At 48.1% G+C, this 16,156-nt stretch overlaps 32 non-coding genes across 32 annotated transcripts; 5 read left to right on the forward strand and 27 right to left on the reverse strand.

The window, feature by feature from the left end:
• Window positions 1-244: 244 nt before the first annotated feature.
• On the reverse strand, window positions 245-316 carry trnaq-uug (transfer RNA glutamine (anticodon UUG)). Its single transcript has one exon. It is a non-coding gene; the product is annotated as a tRNA-Gln (tRNA).
• Window positions 317-451: 135 nt separating this feature from the next.
• On the reverse strand, window positions 452-524 carry trnaf-gaa (transfer RNA phenylalanine (anticodon GAA)). The gene has a single exon. It is a non-coding gene; the product is annotated as a tRNA-Phe (tRNA).
• Window positions 525-630: 106 nt separating this feature from the next.
• trnai-aau (transfer RNA isoleucine (anticodon AAU)) lies at window positions 631-704 on the reverse strand. The gene has a single exon. It is a non-coding gene; the product is annotated as a tRNA-Ile (tRNA).
• A 97-nt stretch (window positions 705-801) lies between these two features.
• trnap-ugg (transfer RNA proline (anticodon UGG)) lies at window positions 802-873 on the reverse strand. Its single transcript has one exon. It is a non-coding gene; the product is annotated as a tRNA-Pro (tRNA).
• A 937-nt stretch (window positions 874-1,810) lies between these two features.
• On the forward strand, window positions 1,811-1,883 carry trnaa-agc (transfer RNA alanine (anticodon AGC)). Its single transcript has one exon. It is a non-coding gene; the product is annotated as a tRNA-Ala (tRNA).
• Window positions 1,884-2,658: 775 nt separating this feature from the next.
• trnaq-uug (transfer RNA glutamine (anticodon UUG)) lies at window positions 2,659-2,730 on the reverse strand. Its single transcript has one exon. It is a non-coding gene; the product is annotated as a tRNA-Gln (tRNA).
• A 135-nt stretch (window positions 2,731-2,865) lies between these two features.
• Window positions 2,866-2,938, reverse strand: trnaf-gaa (transfer RNA phenylalanine (anticodon GAA)). The gene has a single exon. It is a non-coding gene; the product is annotated as a tRNA-Phe (tRNA).
• A 106-nt stretch (window positions 2,939-3,044) lies between these two features.
• On the reverse strand, window positions 3,045-3,118 carry trnai-aau (transfer RNA isoleucine (anticodon AAU)). The gene has a single exon. It is a non-coding gene; the product is annotated as a tRNA-Ile (tRNA).
• Window positions 3,119-3,215: 97 nt separating this feature from the next.
• On the reverse strand, window positions 3,216-3,287 carry trnap-ugg (transfer RNA proline (anticodon UGG)). Its single transcript has one exon. It is a non-coding gene; the product is annotated as a tRNA-Pro (tRNA).
• Window positions 3,288-5,072: 1,785 nt separating this feature from the next.
• On the reverse strand, window positions 5,073-5,144 carry trnaq-uug (transfer RNA glutamine (anticodon UUG)). The gene has a single exon. It is a non-coding gene; the product is annotated as a tRNA-Gln (tRNA).
• A 135-nt stretch (window positions 5,145-5,279) lies between these two features.
• Window positions 5,280-5,352, reverse strand: trnaf-gaa (transfer RNA phenylalanine (anticodon GAA)). Its single transcript has one exon. It is a non-coding gene; the product is annotated as a tRNA-Phe (tRNA).
• A 106-nt stretch (window positions 5,353-5,458) lies between these two features.
• On the reverse strand, window positions 5,459-5,532 carry trnai-aau (transfer RNA isoleucine (anticodon AAU)). Its single transcript has one exon. It is a non-coding gene; the product is annotated as a tRNA-Ile (tRNA).
• Window positions 5,533-5,629: 97 nt separating this feature from the next.
• On the reverse strand, window positions 5,630-5,701 carry trnap-ugg (transfer RNA proline (anticodon UGG)). Its single transcript has one exon. It is a non-coding gene; the product is annotated as a tRNA-Pro (tRNA).
• A 937-nt stretch (window positions 5,702-6,638) lies between these two features.
• trnaa-agc (transfer RNA alanine (anticodon AGC)) lies at window positions 6,639-6,711 on the forward strand. The gene has a single exon. It is a non-coding gene; the product is annotated as a tRNA-Ala (tRNA).
• A 774-nt stretch (window positions 6,712-7,485) lies between these two features.
• On the reverse strand, window positions 7,486-7,557 carry trnaq-uug (transfer RNA glutamine (anticodon UUG)). Its single transcript has one exon. It is a non-coding gene; the product is annotated as a tRNA-Gln (tRNA).
• A 630-nt stretch (window positions 7,558-8,187) lies between these two features.
• trnaa-agc (transfer RNA alanine (anticodon AGC)) lies at window positions 8,188-8,260 on the forward strand. The gene has a single exon. It is a non-coding gene; the product is annotated as a tRNA-Ala (tRNA).
• A 328-nt stretch (window positions 8,261-8,588) lies between these two features.
• Window positions 8,589-8,660, reverse strand: trnaq-uug (transfer RNA glutamine (anticodon UUG)). Its single transcript has one exon. It is a non-coding gene; the product is annotated as a tRNA-Gln (tRNA).
• A 135-nt stretch (window positions 8,661-8,795) lies between these two features.
• Window positions 8,796-8,868, reverse strand: trnaf-gaa (transfer RNA phenylalanine (anticodon GAA)). The gene has a single exon. It is a non-coding gene; the product is annotated as a tRNA-Phe (tRNA).
• Window positions 8,869-8,974: 106 nt separating this feature from the next.
• On the reverse strand, window positions 8,975-9,048 carry trnai-aau (transfer RNA isoleucine (anticodon AAU)). The gene has a single exon. It is a non-coding gene; the product is annotated as a tRNA-Ile (tRNA).
• Window positions 9,049-9,145: 97 nt separating this feature from the next.
• Window positions 9,146-9,217, reverse strand: trnap-ugg (transfer RNA proline (anticodon UGG)). Its single transcript has one exon. It is a non-coding gene; the product is annotated as a tRNA-Pro (tRNA).
• Window positions 9,218-10,154: 937 nt separating this feature from the next.
• Window positions 10,155-10,227, forward strand: trnaa-agc (transfer RNA alanine (anticodon AGC)). Its single transcript has one exon. It is a non-coding gene; the product is annotated as a tRNA-Ala (tRNA).
• An 821-nt stretch (window positions 10,228-11,048) lies between these two features.
• trnai-aau (transfer RNA isoleucine (anticodon AAU)) lies at window positions 11,049-11,122 on the reverse strand. Its single transcript has one exon. It is a non-coding gene; the product is annotated as a tRNA-Ile (tRNA).
• A 97-nt stretch (window positions 11,123-11,219) lies between these two features.
• trnap-ugg (transfer RNA proline (anticodon UGG)) lies at window positions 11,220-11,291 on the reverse strand. Its single transcript has one exon. It is a non-coding gene; the product is annotated as a tRNA-Pro (tRNA).
• A 927-nt stretch (window positions 11,292-12,218) lies between these two features.
• Window positions 12,219-12,291, forward strand: trnaa-agc (transfer RNA alanine (anticodon AGC)). Its single transcript has one exon. It is a non-coding gene; the product is annotated as a tRNA-Ala (tRNA).
• A 775-nt stretch (window positions 12,292-13,066) lies between these two features.
• On the reverse strand, window positions 13,067-13,138 carry trnaq-uug (transfer RNA glutamine (anticodon UUG)). The gene has a single exon. It is a non-coding gene; the product is annotated as a tRNA-Gln (tRNA).
• Window positions 13,139-13,273: 135 nt separating this feature from the next.
• Window positions 13,274-13,346, reverse strand: trnaf-gaa (transfer RNA phenylalanine (anticodon GAA)). The gene has a single exon. It is a non-coding gene; the product is annotated as a tRNA-Phe (tRNA).
• A 106-nt stretch (window positions 13,347-13,452) lies between these two features.
• On the reverse strand, window positions 13,453-13,526 carry trnai-aau (transfer RNA isoleucine (anticodon AAU)). The gene has a single exon. It is a non-coding gene; the product is annotated as a tRNA-Ile (tRNA).
• Window positions 13,527-13,623: 97 nt separating this feature from the next.
• On the reverse strand, window positions 13,624-13,695 carry trnap-ugg (transfer RNA proline (anticodon UGG)). Its single transcript has one exon. It is a non-coding gene; the product is annotated as a tRNA-Pro (tRNA).
• Window positions 13,696-15,480: 1,785 nt separating this feature from the next.
• Window positions 15,481-15,552, reverse strand: trnaq-uug (transfer RNA glutamine (anticodon UUG)). Its single transcript has one exon. It is a non-coding gene; the product is annotated as a tRNA-Gln (tRNA).
• Window positions 15,553-15,687: 135 nt separating this feature from the next.
• Window positions 15,688-15,760, reverse strand: trnaf-gaa (transfer RNA phenylalanine (anticodon GAA)). Its single transcript has one exon. It is a non-coding gene; the product is annotated as a tRNA-Phe (tRNA).
• A 106-nt stretch (window positions 15,761-15,866) lies between these two features.
• Window positions 15,867-15,940, reverse strand: trnai-aau (transfer RNA isoleucine (anticodon AAU)). Its single transcript has one exon. It is a non-coding gene; the product is annotated as a tRNA-Ile (tRNA).
• A 96-nt stretch (window positions 15,941-16,036) lies between these two features.
• trnap-ugg (transfer RNA proline (anticodon UGG)) lies at window positions 16,037-16,108 on the reverse strand. The gene has a single exon. It is a non-coding gene; the product is annotated as a tRNA-Pro (tRNA).
• Between the last annotated feature and the right edge of the window lie 48 nt (window positions 16,109-16,156).

Consider the following 16,156-nt stretch of genomic DNA (forward strand, 5'->3'; position numbering starts at 1 on the left):
GTCTCTACATTAGTTAATTTTTTTGGACTCAAAGCTGCCAAAAAGTATTTCAGACATGGTCCTGCGCAAATTGGTTGCAAAAAGTGGTCCCACCGCGATTTGAACTCGGATCACTGGATTCAGAGTGCTAACCATTACACCATGAAACCTTACCTGGAGCATCCGTTGCTCACAGGGCCACAAAGACTGTCACCAGTGCCAAACTAGTGCTGTTTTTTTCTTTTCCTGCGGCAAGAAACCACACAGGTTCCACCGAGATTCGAACTCAGATCGCTGGATTCAAAGCCCAGAGTGCTGACCATTACACCATGGAACCGAAACTGCTTGTTTGGTGGCCAACTGGGAAACAGATAGCTCCGTGGCAGTGGGGAAGCAGTTATACAGAGAAGTTGGAACCCAGTGATTTTTGGTCACTGGCCCGCCTCAAAAAGAGGAAATGAGTGGGAGATTTTGCCGAAACCCGGGATCGAACCAGGGACCTTTAGATCTTCAGTCTAACGCTCTCCCAACTGAGCTATTTCGGCCACAACAAGCTCCTGCTTAGCAAGCAGGGATTTCAGTGAGATCACCCTACTCTTTGTCACAGGAGAAGAGCAGAGCAGAGATGAGCCCCCAGACAATAAAAACAGCTGGCCAGTACGGGGATCGAACCCGCGACCTTGGCGTTATTAGCACCACGCTCTAACCAGCTGAGCTAACCGGCCTCCCTCCGCCATCTGTCTCTACCCGATTGAATAAAAAACTGCCTCAATGTTAGTGAACGCAACGAGACAACAAAGCTTCACGTTTTATCCCGACCAAGGGCTCGTCCGGGATTTGAACCCGGGACCTCTCGCACCCAAAGCGAGAATCATACCCCTAGACCAACGAGCCTTCCTGTGCTGGGCCGAGAAAAAAGAGCTACTCCAGCATCAATAAAAGAAGGAACATGAACTAACGTGGAAGCAATCAAAGACCTCGAGACAGTGTTAAAGGCTAACGAACGCAAGTTGGCCTCTTAACTGACCTAAAAATGTGGCTGTGTCTAACATGTAGAGGGATGTTAGGGAGGACAGCTGAAACTGTCAGATGTCACTTAGACCAGCGGTTCTCAATTCCAGTCCTCGAGCCCCCTGCTCTTCACATTTTGTATGTTTCTCGTATAGCTTCAGACATTTGTTCCATTCAAACGTAAGTGCCCTGAGAAGTGGACATCACATGACATCCCTCCGTGATTCAAGTTCAAAGCGTATGTGTACGTTCAGTTCAAAGTGACTAACACAGAGGTGTACAGAGGTATACAGAGGTATATGATGTCACACTTGTCCATGTGTGAAGACGTTGCGCAGCGCAAATCCGTGAACCAATGTTCCAAAGTGAAGTAAACTTCGACGGATTTCCCCTGCTCAGGGAGTGGGGAGCAATGAACACTGTGTAGGGACCATGTCAATCGCAAGGAGCTCACTTCTAATGAGCTGATTATCCGAATCAGGTGTGCTAACAAAGAGAGACATGCAAAATATGCAGACCTTTGGGGAGCGAGGACTGGAATGGAGAACCGCTTCCTTATTCTTTAAGTCAGTGTGAGAAAAAAGAGGTGAGAAGTTGTCTGCGTGACCCGAGTGATGCAAGGTAGTCTGCATAATACAAGAATCCGCACATGCATACTGGCGTAACAAGACCGAGAAGGTCCTTTAACACAAAAGCTAAATCTCTTTGTTAATTCGACAACACAATCGCGGCCAGTGCAAAGGTGCAAGCCTAGAGGAGGGACGGCCTCTTTGCATCAAGCCGGTCATGCGCAGCTATGCTCGTCATCCTTGAAAGGCCAGGGGAATTAGCTCAAATGGTAGAGCGCTCGCTTAGCATGCGAGAGGTAGCGGGATCGATGCCCGCATTCTCCAAGTTGGCTCATGCCCTTTTACTCACACATCCCTAAATCAGTGGTTTTCAATCCTGTCCTGGAGGCATCCCTGCCCTGCACATTTTGCATTTCCCCTCATCTAACACACCAGTTTCAAATCATCAGCTCATTAATAGAGACTGCAAGACCTGATTTGGGTGTGTCTAGCACTGACGCAATGCTGCGACACTCCCACGTTAGCTTTTTTTGGGTCTCACAGCTGCCAAAAAGTATTTCAGACATGGTCCTGTGCAAATTGGTTGCAAAACATTGCCATTTTACACACAGTTCCCTAAAGCAGTGGTTTTCAAACCTGTCCTGGAGGCACCCCTGCCTTACACATTTTGAATGTTTCCCTCATCTATCACACCTGTTTCAAATCATCAACTCATTGATAGAGACCGCAAGACCTTATTTGGGTGTGTCTAATAAGGCAGACAATCAAACTGTGCGGGGCAGGGGTGCCTCCAGGACAGGTTTGAGAACCACTGCCCTAAAGAGACCGACTGGGCATCGATGCAATGCTGCCACAGTCTCTACGTTAGTTAATTTTTTTGGACTCAAAGCTGCCAAAAAGTATTTCAGACATGGTCCTGCGCAAATTGGTTGCAAAAAGTGGTCCCACCGCGATTTGAACTCGGATCACTGGATTCAGAGTGCTAACCATTACACCATGAAACCTTACCTGGAGCAGCCGTTGCTCACAGGGCCACAAAGACTGTCACCAGTGCCAAACTAGTGCTGTTTTTTTCTTTTCCTGCGGCAAGAAACCACACAGGTTCCACCGAGATTCGAACTCAGATCGCTGGATTCAAAGCCCAGAGTGCTGACCATTACACCATGGAACCGAAACTGCTTGTTTGGTGGCCAACTGGGAAACAGATAGCTCCGTGGCAGTGGGGAAGCAGTTATACAGAGAAGTTGGAACCCAGTGATTTTTGGTCACTGGCCCGCCTCAAAAAGAGGAAATGAGTGGGAGATTTTGCCGAAACCCGGAATCGAACCAGGGACCTTTAGATCTTCAGTCTAACGCTCTCCCAACTGAGCTATTTCGGCCACAACAAGCTCCTGCTTAGCAAGCAGGGATTTCAGTGAGATCACCCTACTCTTTGTCACAGGAGAAGAGCAGAGAAGAGATGAGCCCCCAGACAATAAAAACAGCTGGCCAGTACGGGGATCGAACCCGCGACCTTGGCGTTATTAGCACCACGCTCTAACCAGCTGAGCTAACCGGCCTCCATTCGCCATCTGTCTCTACCCGATTGAATAAAACACTGCCTCAATGTTAGTGAACGCAACGAGACAACAAAGCTTCGCGTTTTATCCCGACCAAGGGCTCGTCCGGGATTTGAACCCGGGACCTCTCGCACCCAAAGCGAGAATCATACCCCTAGACCAACGAGCCTTCCTGTGCTGGGCCGAGAAAAAAGAGCTACTGCAGCATCAATAAAAGAAGGAACATGAACTAACGTGGAAGCAATCAAAGACCTCGAGACAGTGTTAAAGGCTAACGAACGCAAGTTGGCCTCTTAACTGACCTAAAAATGTGGCTGTGTCTAACATGTAGAGGGATGTTAAGGAGGACAGCTGAAACTGTCAGATGTCACTTAGACCAGCGGTTCTCAATTCCAGTCCTCGAGCCCCCTGCTCTTCACATTTTGTATGTTTCTCGTATAGCTTCAGACATTTGTTCCATTCAAACGTAAGTGCCCTGAGAAGTGGACATCACATGACATCCCTCCGTGATTCAAGTTCAAAGCGTATGTGTACGTTCAGTTCAAAGTGACTAACACAGAGGTGTACAGAGGTATACAGAGGTATATGATGTCACACTTGTCCATGTGTGAAGACGTTGCGCAGCGCAAATCCGTGAACCAATGTTCCAAAGTGAAGTAAACTTCGACGGATTTCCCCTGCTCAGGGAGTGGGGAGCAATGAACACTGTGTAGGGACCATGTCAATCGCAAGGAGCTCACTTCTAATGAGCTGATTATCCGAATCAGGTGTGCTAACAAAGAGAGACATGCAAAATATGCAGACCTTTGGGGAGCGAGGACTGGAATGGAGAACCGCTTCCTTATTCTTTAAGTCAGTGTGAGAAAAAAGAGGTGAGAAGTTGTCTGCGTGACCCGAGTGATGCAAGGTAGTCTGCATAATACAAGAATCCGCACATGCATACTGGCGTAACAAGACCGAGAAGGTCCTTTAACACAAAAGCTAAATCTCTTTGTTAATTCGACAACACAATCGCGGCCAGTGCAAAGGTGCAAGCCTAGAGGAGGGACGGCCTCTTTGCATCAAGCCGGTCATTCGCAGCTATGCTCGTCATTCTTGAAAGGCCAGGGGAATTTGCTCAAATGGTAGAGTGCTCGCTTAGCATGCGAGAGGTAGCGGGATCGATGCCCGCATTCTCCAAGTTGTCTCATTCCCTTTTACTCACACATCCCTAAATCAGTGGTTTTCAATCCTGTCCTGGAGGCATCCCTGCCCTGCACATTTTGCATTTCCCCTCATCTAACACACCAGTTTCAAATCATCAGCTCATTAATAGAGACTGCAAGACCTGATTTGGGTGTGTCTAGCACTGACGCAATGCTGCGACACTCCCACGTTAGCTTTTTTTGGGTCTCACAGCTGCCAAAAAGTATTTCAGACATGGTCCTGTGCAAATTGGTTGCAAAACATTGCCATTTTACACACAGTTCCCTAAAGCAGTGGTTTTCAAACCTGTCCTGGAGGCACCCCTGCCCTACACATTTTGAATGTTTCCCTCATCTATCACACCTGTTTCAAATCATCAACTCATTGATAGAGACCGCAAGACCTTATTTGGGTGTGTCTAATAAGGCAGACAATCAAACTGTGCAGGGCAGGGGTGCCTCCAGGACAGGTTTGAGAACCACTGCCCTAAAGAGACCGACTGGGCATCGATGCAATGCTGCCACAGTCTCTACGTTAGTTAATTTTTTTGGACTCAAAGCTGCCAAAAAGTATTTCAGACATGGTCCTGCGCAAATTGGTTGCAAAAAGTGGTCCCACCGCGATTTGAACTCGGATCACTGGATTCAGAGTGCTAACCATTACACCATGAAACCTTACCTGGAGCATCCGTTGCTCACAGGGCCACAAAGACTGTCACCAGTGCCAAACTAGTGCTGTTTTTTTCTTTTCCTGCGGCAAGAAACCACACAGGTTCCACCGAGATTCGAACTCAGATCGCTGGATTCAAAGCCCAGAGTGCTGACCATTACACCATGGAACCGAAACTGCTTGTTTGGTGGCCAACTGGGAAACAGATAGCTCCGTGGCAGTGGGGAAGCAGTTATACAGAGAAGTTGGAACCCAGTGATTTTTGGTCACTGGCCCGCCTCAAAAAGAGGAAATGAGTGGGAGATTTTGCCGAAACCCGGGATCGAACCAGGGACCTTTAGATCTTCAGTCTAACGCTCTCCCAACTGAGCTATTTCGGCCACAACAAGCTCCTGCTTAGCAAGCAGGGATTTCAGTGAGATCACCCTACTCTTTGTCACAGGAGAAGAGCAGAGCAGAGATGAGCCCCCAGACAATAAAAACAGCTGGCCAGTACGGGGATCGAACCCGCGACCTTGGCGTTATTAGCACCACGCTCTAACCAGCTGAGCTAACCGGCCTCCCTCCGCCATCTGTCTCTACCCGATTGAATAAAAAACTGCCTCAATGTTAGTGAACGCAACGAGACAACAAAGCTTCACGTTTTATCCCGACCAAGGGCTCGTCCGGGATTTGAACCCGGGACCTCTCGCACCCAAAGCGAGAATCATACCCCTAGACCAACGAGCCTTCCTGTGCTGGGCCGAGAAAAAAGAGCTACTCCAGCATCAATAAAAGAAGGAACATGAACTAACGTGGAAGCAATCAAAGACCTCGAGACAGTGTTAAAGGCTAACGAACGCAAGTTGGCCTCTTAACTGACCTAAAAATGTGGCTGTGTCTAACATGTAGAGGGATGTTAGGGAGGACAGCTGAAACTGTCAGATGTCACTTAGACCAGCGGTTCTCAATTCCAGTCCTCGAGCCCCCTGCTCTTCACATTTTGTATGTTTCTCGTATAGCTTCAGACATTTGTTCCATTCAAACGTAAGTGCCCTGAGAAGTGGACATCACATGACATCCCTCCGTGATTCAAGTTCAAAGCGTATGTGTACGTTCAGTTCAAAGTGACTAACACAGAGGTGTACAGAGGTATACAGAGGTATATGATGTCACACTTGTCCATGTGTGAAGACGTTGCGCAGCGCAAATCCGTGAACCAATGTTCCAAAGTGAAGTAAACTTCGACGGATTTCCCCTGCTCAGGGAGTGGGGAGCAATGAACACTGTGTAGGGACCATGTCAATCGCAAGGAGCTCACTTCTAATGAGCTGATTATCCGAATCAGGTGTGCTAACAAAGAGAGACATGCAAAATATGCAGACCTTTGGGGAGCGAGGACTGGAATGGAGAACCGCTTCCTTATTCTTTAAGTCAGTGTGAGAAAAAAGAGGTGAGAAGTTGTCTGCGTGACCCGAGTGATGCAAGGTAGTCTGCATAATACAAGAATCCGCACATGCATACTGGCGTAACAAGACCGAGAAGGTCCTTTAACACAAAAGCTAAATCTCTTTGTTAATTCGACAACACAATCGCGGCCAGTGCAAAGGTGCAAGCCTAGAGGAGGGACGGCCTCTTTGCATCAAGCCGGTCATTCGCAGCTATGCTCGTCATCCTTGAAAGGCCAGGGGAATTAGCTCAAATGGTAGAGCGCTCGCTTAGCATGCGAGAGGTAGCGGGATCGATGCCCGCATTCTCCAAGTTGGCTCATGCCCTTTTACTCACACATCCCTAAATCAGTGGTTTTCAATCCTGTCCTGGAGGCATCCCTGCCCTGCACATTTTGCATTTCCCCTCATCTAACACACCAGTTTCAAATCATCAGCTCATTAATAGAGACTGCAAGACCTGATTTGGGTGTGTCTAGCACTGACGCAATGCTGCGACACTCCCACGTTAGCTTTTTTTGGTCTCACAGCTGCCAAAAAGTATTTCAGACATGGTCCTGTGCAAATTGGTTGCAAAACATTGCCATTTTACACACAGTTCCCTAAAGCAGTGGTTTTCAAACCTGTCCTGGAGGCACCCCTGCCCCGCACAGTTTGATTGTTTCCCTCATCTATCACACCTGTTTCAAATCACCAACTCATTGATAGAGACCGCAAGACCTTATTTGGGTGTGTCTAATAAGGCAGACAATCAAACTGTGCAGGGCAGGGGTGCCTCCAGGACAGGTTTGAGAACCACTGCCCTAAAGAGACCGACTGGGCATTGATGCAATGCTGCCACAGTCTCTACGTTAGTTAATTTTTTTGGACTCAAAGCTGCCAAAAAGTATTTCAGACATGGTCCTGCGCAAATTGGTTGCAAAAAGTGGTCCCACCGCGATTTGAACTCGGATCACTGGATTCAGAGTGCTAACCATTACACCATGAAACCTTACCTGGAGCAGCCGTTGCTCACAGGGCCACAAAGACTGTCACCAGTGCCAAACTAGTGCTGTTTTTTTCTTTTCCTGCGGCAAGAAACCACACAGGTTCCACCGAGATTCGAACTCAGATCGCTGGATTCAAAGCCCAGAGTGCTGACCATTACACCATGGAACCGAAACTGCTTGTTTGGTGGCCAACTGGGAAACAGATAGCTCCGTGGCAGTGGGGAAGCAGTTATACAGAGAAATTGGAACCCAGTGATTTTTGGTCACTGGCCCACCTCAAAAAGAGGAAATGAGTGGGAGATTTTGCCGAAACCCAGCGCAAATCCGTGAACCAATGTTCCAAAGTGAAGTAAACTTCGACGGATTTCCCCTGCTCAGGGAGTGGGGAGCAATGAACACTGTGTAGGGACCATGTCAATCGCAAGGAGCTCACTTCTAATGAGCTGATTATCCGAATCAGGTGTGCTAACAAAGAGAGACATGCAAAATATGCAGACCTTTGGGGAGCGAGGACTGGAATGGAGAACCGCTTCCTTATTCTTTAAGTCAGTGTGAGAAAAAAGAGGTGAGAAGTTGTCTGCGTGACCCGAGTGATGCAAGGTAGTCTGCATAATACAAGAATCCGCACATGCATACTGGCGTAACAAGACCGAGAAGGTCCTTTAACACAAAAGCTAAATCTCTTTGTTAATTCGACAACACAATCGCGGCCAGTGCAAAGGTGCAAGCCTAGAGGAGGGACGACCTCTTTGCATCAAGCCGGTCATTCGCAGCTATGCTCGTCATTTTTGAAAGGCCAGGGGAATTAGCTCAAATGGTAGAGCGCTCGCTTAGCATGCGAGAGGTAGCGGGATCGATGCCCGCATTCTCCAAGTTGTCTCATTCCCTTTTACTCACACATCCCTCAATCAGTGGTTTTCAATCCTGTCCTGGAGGCATCCCTGCCCTGCACATTTTGCATTTCCCCTCATCTAACACACCAGTTTCAAATCATCAGCTCATTAATAGAGACTGCAAGACCTGAAATTGGTTGCAAAAAGTGGTCCCACCGCGATTTGAACTCGGATCACTGGATTCAGAGTGCTAACCATTACACCATGAAACCTTACCTGGAGCAGCCGTTGCTCACAGGGCCACAAAGACTGTCACCAGTGCCAAACTAGTGCTGTTTTTTTCTTTTCCTGCGGCAAGAAACCACACAGGTTCCACCGAGATTCGAACTCAGATCGCTGGATTCAAAGCCCAGAGTGCTGACCATTACACCATGGAACCGAAACTGCTTGTTTGGTGGCCAACTGGGAAACAGATAGCTCCGTGGCAGTGGGGAAGCAGTTATACAGAGAAGTTGGAACCCAGTGATTTTTGGTCACTGGCCCGCCTCAAAAAGAGGAAATGAGTGGGAGATTTTGCCGAAACCCGGGATCGAACCAGGGACCTTTAGATCTTCAGTCTAACGCTCTCCCAACTGAGCTATTTCGGCCACAACAAGCTCCTGCTTAGCAAGCAGCGATTTCAGTGAGATCACCCTACTCTTTGTCACAGGAGAAGAGCAGAGCAGAGATGAGCCCCCAGACAATAAAAACAGCTGGCCAGTACGGGGATCGAACCCGCGACCTTGGCGTTATTAGCACCACGCTCTAACCAGCTGAGCTAACCGGCCTCCCTTCGCCATCTGTCTCTACCCGATTGAATAAAAAACTGCCTCAATGTTAGTGAACGCAACGAGACAACAAAGCTTCACGTTTTATCCCGACCAAGGGCTCGTCCGGGATTTGAACCCGGGACCTCTCGCACCCAAAGCGAGAATCATACCCCTAGACCAACGAGCCTTCCTGTGCTGGGCCGAGAAAAAAGAGCTACTCCAGCATCAATAAAAGAAGGAACATGAACTAACGTGGAAGCAATCAAAGACCTCGAGACAGTGTTAAAGGCTAACGAACGCAAGTTGACCTCTTAACTGACCTAAAAATGTGGCTGTGTCTAACATGTAGAGGGATGTTAGGGAGGACAGCTGAAACTGTCAGATGTCACTTAGACCAGCGGTTCTCAATTCCAGTCCTCGAGCCCCCTGCTCTTCACATTTTGTATGTTTCTCGTATAGCTTCAGACATTTGTTCCATTCAAACGTAAGTGCCCTGAGAAGTGGACATCACATGACATCCCTCCGTGATTCAAGTTCAAAGCGTATGTGTACGTTCAGTTCAAAGTGACTAACACAGAGGTGTACAGAGGTATACAGAGGTATATGATGTCACACTTGTCCATGTGTGAAGACGTTGCGCAGCGCAAATCCGTGAACCAATGTTCCAAAGTGAAGTAAACTTCGACGGATTTCCCCTGCTCAGGGAGTGGGGAGCAATGAACACTGTGTAGGGACCATGTCAATCGCAAGGAGCTCACTTCTAATGAGCTGATTATCCGAATCAGGTGTGCTAACAAAGAGAGACATGCAAAATATGCAGACCTTTGGGGAGCGAGGACTGGAATGGAGAACCGCTTCCTTATTCTTTAAGTCAGTGTGAGAAAAAAGAGGTGAGAAGTTGTCTGCGTGACCCGAGTGATGCAAGGTAGTCTGCATAATACAAGAATCCGCACATGCATACTGGCGTAACAAGACCGAGAAGGTCCTTTAACACAAAAGCTAAATCTCTTTGTTAATTCGACAACACAATCGCGGCCAGTGCAAAGGTGCAAGCCTAGAGGAGGGACGGCCTCTTTGCATCAAGCCGGTCATTCGCAGCTATGCTCGTCATTCTTGAAAGGCCAGGGGAATTAGCTCAAATGGTAGAGTGCTCGCTTAGCATGCGAGAGGTAGCGGGATCGATGCCCGCATTCTCCAAGTTGTCTCATTCCCTTTTACTCACACATCCCTAAATCAGTGGTTTTCAATCCTGTCCTGGAGGCATCCCTGCCCTGCACATTTTGCATTTCCCCTAATCTAACACACCAGTTTCAAATCATCAGCTCATTAATAGAGACTGCAAGACCTGATTTGGGTGTGTCTAGCACTGACGCAATGCTGCGACACTCCAACGTTAGCTTTTTTTGGGTCTCACAGCTGCCAAAAAGTATTTCAGACATGGTCCTGTGCAAATTGGTTGCAAAACATTGCCATTTTACACACAGTTCCCTAAAGCAGTGGTTTTCAAACCTGTCCTGGAGGCACCCCTGCCCTACACATTTTGAATGTTTCCCTCATCTATCACACCTGTTTCAAATCATCAACTCATTGATAGAGACCGCAAGACCTTATTTGGGTGTGTCTAATAAGGCAGACAATCAAACTGTGCAGGGCAGGGGTGCCTCCAGGACAGGTTTGAGAACCACTGCCCTAAAGAGACCGACTGGGCATTGATGCAATGCTGCCACAGTCTCTACGTTAGTTAATTTTTTTGGACTCAAAGCTGCCAAAAAGTATTTCAGACATGGTCCTGCGCAAATTGGTTGCAAAAAGTGGTCCCACCGCGATTTGAACTCGGATCACTGGATTCAGAGTGCTAACCATTACACCATGAAACCTTACCTGGAGCAGCCGTTGCTCACAGGGCCACAAAGACTGTCACCAGTGCCAAACTAGTGCTGTTTTTTTCTTTTCCTGCGGCAAGAAACCACACAGGTTCCACCGAGATTCGAACTCAGATCGCAGACAATAAAAACAGCTGGCCAGTACGGGGATCGAACCCGCGACCTTGGCGTTATTAGCACCACGCTCTAACCAGCTGAGCTAACCGGCCTCCCCTCGCCATCTGTCTCTACCCGATTGAATAAAACACTGCCTCAATGTTAGTGAACGCAACGAGACAACAAAGCTTCACGTTTTATCCCGACCAAGGGCTCGTCCGGGATTTGAACCCGGGACCTCTCGCACCCAAAGCGAGAATCATACCCCTAGACCAACGAGCCTTCCTGTGCTGGGCCGAGAAAAAAGAGCTACTGCAGCATCAATAAAAGAAGGAACATGAACTAACGTGGAAGCAATCAAAGACCTCGAGACAGTGTTAAAGGCTAACGAACGCAAGTTGACCTCTTAACTGACCTAAAAATGTGGCTGTGTCTAACATGTAGAGGGATGTTAGGGAGGACAGCTGAAACTGTCAGATGTCACTTAGACCAGCGGTTCTCAATTCCAGTCCTCGAGCCCCCTGCTCTTCACATTTTGTATGTTTCTCGTATAGCTTCAGACATTTGTTCCATTCAAACGTAAGTGCCCTGAGAAGTGGACATCACATGACATCCCTCCGTGATTCAAGTTCAAAGCGTATGTGTACGTTCAGTTCAAAGTGACTAACACAGAGGTGTACAGAGGTATATGATGTCACACTTGTCCATGTGTGAAGACGTTGCGCAGCGCAAATCCGTGAACCAATGTTCCAAAGTGAAGTAAACTTCGACGGATTTCCCCTGCTCAGGGAGTGGGGAGCAATGAACACTGTGTAGGGACCATGTCAATCGCAAGGAGCTCACTTCTAATGAGCTGATTATCCGAATCAGGTGTGCTAACAAAGAGAGACATGCAAAATATGCAGACCTTTGGGGAGCGAGGACTGGAATGGAGAACCGCTTCCTTATTCTTTAAGTCAGTGTGAGAAAAAAGAGGTGAGAAGTTGTCTGCGTGACCCGAGTGATGCAAGGTAGTCTGCATAATACAAGAATCCGCACATGCATACTGGCGTAACAAGACCGAGAAGGTCCTTTAACACAAAAGCTAAATCTCTTTGTTAATTCGACAACACAATCGCGGCCAGTGCAAAGGTGCAAGCCTAGAGGAGGGACGGCCTCTTTGCATCAAGCCGGTCATTCGCAGCTATGCTCGTCATTCTTGAAAGGCCAGGGGAATTAGCTCAAATGGTAGAGCGCTCGCTTAGCATGCGAGCGGTAGCGGGATCGATGCCCGCATTCTCCAAGTTGTCTCATTCCCTTTTACTCACACATCCCTAAATCAGTGGTTTTCAATCCTGTCCTGGAGGCATCCCTGCCCTGCACATTTTGCATTTCCCCTCATCTAACACACCAGTTTCAAATCATCAGCTCATTAATAGAGACTGCAAGACCTGATTTGGGTGTGTCTAGCACTGACGCAATGCTGCGACACTCCAACGTTAGCTTTTTTTGGGTCTCACAGCTGCCAAAAAGTATTTCAGACATGGTCCTGTGCAAATTGGTTGCAAAACATTGCCATTTTACACACAGTTCCCTAAAGCAGTGGTTTTCAAACCTGTCCTGGAGGCACCCCTGCCCTACACATTTTGAATGTTTCCCTCATCTATCACACCTGTTTCAAATCATCAACTCATTGATAGAGACCGCAAGACCTTATTTGGGTGTGTCTAATAAGGCAGACAATCAAACTGTGCAGGGCAGGGGTGCCTCCAGGACAGGTTTGAGAACCACTGCCCTAAAGAGACCGACTGGGCATTGATGCAATGCTGCCACAGTCTCTACGTTAGTTAATTTTTTTGGACTCAAAGCTGCCAAAAAGTATTTCAGACATGGTCCTGCGCAAATTGGTTGCAAAAAGTGGTCCCACCGCGATTTGAACTCGGATCACTGGATTCAGAGTGCTAACCATTACACCATGAAACCTTACCTGGAGCAGCCGTTGCTCACAGGGCCACAAAGACTGTCACCAGTGCCAAACTAGTGCTGTTTTTTTCTTTTCCTGCGGCAAGAAACCACACAGGTTCCACCGAGATTCGAACTCAGATCGCTGGATTCAAAGCCCAGAGTGCTGACCATTACACCATGGAACCGAAACTGCTTGTTTGGTGGCCAACTGGGAAACAGATAGCTCCGTGGCAGTGGGGAAGCAGTTATACAGAGAAGTTGGAACCCAGTGATTTTTGGTCACTGGCCCGCCTCAAAAAGAGGAAATGAGTGGGAGATTTTGCCGAAACCCGGGATCGAACCAGGGACCTTTAGATCTTCAGTCTAACGCTCTCCCAACTGAGCTATTTCGGCCACAACAAGCTCCTGCTTAGCAAGCAGGGATTTCAGTGAGATCACCCTACTCTTTGTCACAGGAGAAGAGCAGAGCAGAGATGAGCCCCCAGACAATAAAAACAGCTGGCCAGTACGGGGATCGAACCCGCGACCTTGGCGTTATTAGCACCACGCTCTAACCAGCTGAGCTAACCGGCCTCCCTTCGCCATCTGTCTCTACCCGATTGAATAAAAAACTGCCTCAATGTTAGTGAACGCAACGAGACAACAAATCTTCACGTTTTATCCCGACCAAGGGCTCGTCCGGGATTTGAACCCGGGACCTCTCGCACCCAAAGCGAGAATCATACCCCTAGACCAACGAGCCTTCCTGTGCTGCGCCGAGAAAAAAGAGCTACTCCAGCATCAATAAAAGAAGGAACATGAACTAACGTGGAAGCAATCAAAGACCTCGAGACAGTGTTAAAGGCTAACGAACGCAAGTTGGCCTCTTAACTGACCTAAAAATGTGGCTGTGTCTAACATGTAGAGGGATGTTAGGGAGGACAGCTGAAACTGTCAGATGTCACTTAGACCAGCGGTTCTCAATTCCAGTCCTCGAGCCCCCTGCTCTTCACATTTTGTATGTTTCTCGTATAGCTTCAGACATTTGTTCCATTCAAACGTAAGTGCCCTGAGAAGTGGACATCACATGACATCCGTCCGTGATTCAAGTTCAAAGCGTATGTGTACGTTCAGTTCAAAGTGACTAACACAGAGGTGTACAGAGGTATACAGAGGTATATGATGTCACACTTGTCCATGTGTGAAGACGTTGCGCAGCGCAAATCCGTGAACCAATGTTCCAAAGTGAAGTAAACTTCGACGGATTTCCCCTGCTCAGGGAGTGGGGAGCAATGAACACTGTGTAGGGACCATGTCAATCGCAAGGAGCTCACTTCTAATGAGCTGATTATCCGAATCAGGTGTGCTAACAAAGAGAGACATGCAAAATATGCAGACCTTTGGGGAGCGAGGACTGGAATGGAGAACCGCTTCCTTATTCTTTAAGTCAGTGTGAGAAAAAAGAGGTGAGAAGTTGTCTGCGTGACCCGAGTGATGCAAGGTAGTCTGCATAATACAAGAATCCGCACATGCATACTGGCGTAACAAGACCGAGAAGGTCCTTTAACACAAAAGCTAAATCTCTTTGTTAATTCGACAACACAATCGCGGCCAGTGCAAAGGTGCAAGCCTAGAGGAGGGACGGCCTCTTTGCATCAAGCCGGTCATTCGCAGCTATGCTCGTCATTCTTGAAAGGCCATGGGAATTAGCTCAAATGGTAGAGCGCTCGCTTAGCATGCGAGAGGTAGCGGGATCGATGCCCGCATTCTCCAAGTTGTCTCATTCCCTTTCACTCACACATCCCTAAATCAGTGGTTTTCAATCCTGTCCTGGAGGCATCCCTGCCCTGCACATTTTGCATTTCCCCTCATCTAACACACCAGTTTCAAATCATCAGCTCATTAATAGAGACTGCAAGACCTGATTTGGGTGTGTCTAGCACTGACGCAATGCTGCGACACTCCAACGTTAGCTTTTTTTGGGTCTCACAGCTGCCAAAAAGTATTTCAGACATGGTCCTGTGCAAATTGGTTGCAAAACATTGCCATTTTACACACAGTTCCCTAAAGCAGTGGTTTTCAAACCTGTCCTGGAGGCACCCCTGCCCTACACATTTTGAATGTTTCCCTCATCTATCACACCTGTTTCAAATCACCAACTCATTGATAGAGACCGCAAGACCTTATTTGGGTGTGTCTAATAAGGCAGACAATCAAACTGTGCAGGGCAGGGGTGCCTCCAGGACAGGTTTGAGAACCACTGCCCTAAAGAGACCGACTGGGCATTGATGCAATGCTGCCACAGTCTCTACGTTAGTTAATTTTTTTGGACTCAAAGCTGCCAAAAAGTATTTCAGACATGGTCCTGCGCAAATTGGTTGCAAAAAGTGGTCCCACCGCGATTTGAACTCGGATCACTGGATTCAGAGTGCCAACCATTACACCATGAAACCTTACCTGGAGCAGCCGTTGCTCACAGGGCCACAAAGACTGTCACCAGTGCCAAACTAGTGCTGTTTTTTTCTTTTCCTGCGGCAAGAAACCACACAGGTTCCACCGAGATTCGAACTCAGATCGCTGGATTCAAAGCCCAGAGTGCTGACCATTACACCATGGAACCGAAACTGCTTGTTTGGTGGCCAACTGGGAAACAGATAGCTCCGTGGCAGTGGGGAAGCAGTTATACAGAGAAGTTGGAACCCAGTGATTTTTGGTCACTGGCCCACCTCAAAAAGAGGAAATGAGTGGGAGATTTTGCCGAAACCCGGGATCGAACCAGGGACCTTTAGATCTTCAGTCTAACGCTCTCCCAACTGAGCTATTTCGGCCACAACAAGCTCCTGCTTAGCAAGCAGGGATTTCAGTGAGATCACCCTACTCTTTGTCACAGGAGAAGAGCAGAGCAGAGATGAGCCCCCAGACAATAAAAACAGCTGGCCAGTACGGGGATCGAACCCGCGACCTTGGCGTTATTAGCACCACGCTCTAACCAGCTGAGCTAACCGGCCTCCCTTCGCCATCTGTCTCTACCCGATTGAATAAAAAACTGCCTCAATGTTAGTGAACGCAACGAGACAACAAAGCTTCACGTTTTATCCGACCAAGGGCTCGTCCGGGATTTGAACTCGGGACCTCTCGCACCCAAAGCGAGAATCATACCCCTAGACCAACGAGCCTTCCTGTGCTGGGCCGAGAAAAAAGAGCTACTCCAGCATCAATAAAAG

Source organism: Carassius gibelio, chromosome B22 (assembly GCF_023724105.1).
Source record: "Carassius gibelio isolate Cgi1373 ecotype wild population from Czech Republic chromosome B22, carGib1.2-hapl.c, whole genome shotgun sequence".
In the NCBI taxonomy this organism is placed as follows: Eukaryota; Metazoa; Chordata; class Actinopteri; order Cypriniformes; family Cyprinidae; genus Carassius; species Carassius gibelio.